This window comes from Limulus polyphemus, unplaced genomic scaffold, assembly GCF_000517525.1.
Source record: "Limulus polyphemus unplaced genomic scaffold, Limulus_polyphemus-2.1.2 Scaffold1005, whole genome shotgun sequence".
NCBI classification, from domain to species: Eukaryota; Metazoa; Arthropoda; class Merostomata; order Xiphosura; family Limulidae; genus Limulus; species Limulus polyphemus.
This window is the reverse complement of record NW_013666615.1, coordinates 310096-313375: the sequence shown is the minus strand read 5'-3', so window position 1 is coordinate 313375 and position 3280 is coordinate 310096.

The following is a 3280-nucleotide window of genomic DNA, read 5'->3' as shown; positions in this document are numbered from 1 at the left end:
TTTTGTATATATAAGCCGGCAAATGAAATGACGGTATAGATAATAGCAGACAGGGAGATATAGAGACAAATAATCGAGTCAAGTCGTAAGTAAAGTGTGTGAATCGTTGTGAATTATAGCGTGTTTTATTTAGTTTTATTTAAGAAAGGACTTGTATATCTGAACTTCTTCGGAAATAATTTTTACGGGAAATTAACAAACGACCAGAGACGTAACAATATGTTATATGAAAATTGCACATACACAGTTAACTGATTAATTCCGAGAAAAATACTATATTGAACTAAGAAGGAAACAAAATAATACCACTGTATTATATCACAATTTGCTTTGGAGGGAGGGACAGAGAAATGATAGATTTTTTTTTATCTTGATGAATATAAGTATAGAACTTTCATTTCTACTTCTATCATAAAGAATTTCTTGCTTTGATCTTCATTGCCAGTGTCAACCTCTATGATCAATCGTGTAGATATAAAGACAATGGGCATGTATTAATTTTCTGCTGTAGTATATTGAGGTAAAACTAAGTTAAATTTAAAGCAATGTGATAGGTCTGCTTAATAACAGGAAGATCAACAAGATGTATATTAAGGAGTAGTGCTGAATCTCTGAGTAACTGAGTTTTTTGAGAATGAAATAAAGAGACTGGAAACAGTGTAAAATACAAGTCAAAAGCCTTTATTTATTTACAAACACAAACACTCTGTGCGTACTTGCTTTGTGAACACGGCATTCTACTGAATTAGGTATCTCCAATTTATCAGCCCAACATCATCTATCAGACTATTTAAATTCAATATTCATTACTTCACAGGTAACATCACATTTACCCAGAGTGACTATAGCACTACTCATGTGACTGTTCATTCCCACTGAAGCAGAGGAAAGGCTGTAACCTAGAGATACCACCTGCACTCTCATTACAGCATTACAGATATGACACTTTCATGTTAACTGATTTACCCAAAGAGTGTTAGGTAGGCCTGTTTTATAATGGGAGTATCAGAAGGATAAATTATATATTAAATCTGAAGTTAACTAAACTAACTGAGTTTAAGCAAAGAAATAAACAGGCATGATATGATGTGTTACACAAAATGAGAAAAATTAATCGCTGCATAATTTAATTGACAAACATAGTGTATATAATTGCTTTGTGGACATTGAATGGTCACTTGCTACTGAACTTGTGAATTGATCAACAGATTTGTTTCCTTCAAGGTGTCCTCCCGTTATTTGAGATCACGTGTAATAATGTTTAAAGCTAATGTTTCTTACTTAATGGAAGAATGTTGGATTTCTCCATAGTGACTATTGATATATTTACATCACTGGTCATTCTCATTCAACACAGGGGAGGCCCTATCTTCTAGATATCAACTGCTATCCAGTAAAGGCACTTCTGTTATTGACCTTTTGCACAATATGCAGTGTTACAACAATATGTCTCATAGTTGGAGCAAATATCATTTTCAGAGAACAAAAAACGAAACAAAGACAGCTAGAATAAAGTCAAATTAATGGATTTCTCAACCATGTTTTATGCAAAAACTACATAAATTCAGAATAAATGAAAAAGTTTGAAATTTTGTAGTTTAAAATAAGCAAGTAGAAAATACATGGTATGCTTGCATACTAATTTTTCTTGCTTCCTCTGTTTCAGGTTTGTTCCTAAGTATACAATGAAATTTAACTTTTCTTTCATCCCTGTAATTGTTTACATATAATTTAGGGGAAGGTGCTTTTGCTGCACTGTGTCTCTGAAAGTAGTTTTAGGACACAGCATTATTCTAACTGGACAATTATAGCATTTACAGGATACACACCTGACTAATTTCTGACCAATCGAATTTTATCTGTCTTTAAATTTTCAATCCTGAACTTTAGCTATGTGATATCAAATTCTTAACCCTTCTGGCTATTTTGCTTTTCTACTAACTAGTGATGTTTTCATTCTTCATCTGATTAAGATCCAAGGTTTTACTAGCTGCAATAGAAACCATTTACCCCCAAAACAAGTACATCAGGACTTCTTCTTTTATGAGGACACATATTTTGTGGTCAAACTTAAGAATCCCATAGTTGGTATAACTTTTGATCCAGTATAGCCTATGGATGAAGATGTGTTACTGGCTGATGCACTGAACATATTGGATCTCTCCAAGTTGATTGTTAGGTTTGCATTGAAAGCTTCCAGGGCTGGGTACTCCCCGTTGGCCAGCTAATTTCCAAGGAAAGCTAAGCCATCACTAGACATTCAGGCAGTATCAGAGCTACCTACAGTATTTACCCCACCAATCAAGCCAAACCTGAAGGTGGTTTAACTACAGTTGATGCCCTTAACTCCAATGTCAACTCTGCTGGAACATGAATTAGTATGGACATAATCTAAACACCTAGAGACAATCCTGAGGTGTCCAATTAGAGGGTGCTTTATCACCAAGCGCCTGAAGGAGAAAGACCAAAGTTTTTAGAAACATGTAGTATGCTCCAAGCCCATGGAAACCTTTCCATGGCTTAAGTCCTCTCAAAGACCACACCCACGATATCTAGTGCTCTGGGTTCCACAACCTCATCAGCTGTTGGAACCTTAATGTTTGTCACTTTCCCACCATCATTAGTGGCAAGTGAGTCTCTAGTCAACAAGGGGTCTCCATCCTGACAGCCAACCAAGTGCCATTGGTACCTAAAGTAACCACTGAGGTGAGAAGAGGTGCTTCCATCGCAATTGTGGTTGAGCCCCCACGACCTAAGAGGCCCCACAAACAACTTCAGTGGCAGCAAAGGATAGAACTACCAAAGACCACACTCAATCCTCATACTATCCATAACACCTTGCAACAGATGTATCTACTAAAGTAGCACCGCTAGAAGATAACTACGCAGTGGACAGAAGCCAGAGGTATGTGTAATCTAGAAAAGGACCAGCTTTACCGACGATAAATGTCATGTTATAATTCCTGGTCAGAAGAGAAGGTCTACTAGCTGTAGATAAAGTTGGCCCAGGCCTGCAAAACCTTTCGTGACACTACTGTGTCTATTGACGATCCATGACCACATTGAATGATCTGTTGTCAGGGGTCAGGTGAGGGTAAAGGGAGTTGATCCTTGTGCTTGCTGTTGAATTGCAGTGAATGTACAATTTGTATATTTCTTTCCAGTTCAAAGCTGATTGTAAATATTATAGATATATCTTCTTTTTCTGTCTTTTGTTTATTATTTATTGTGTTTTACAAATGTAAATGACCAACTGATATATATATATATATATATATAT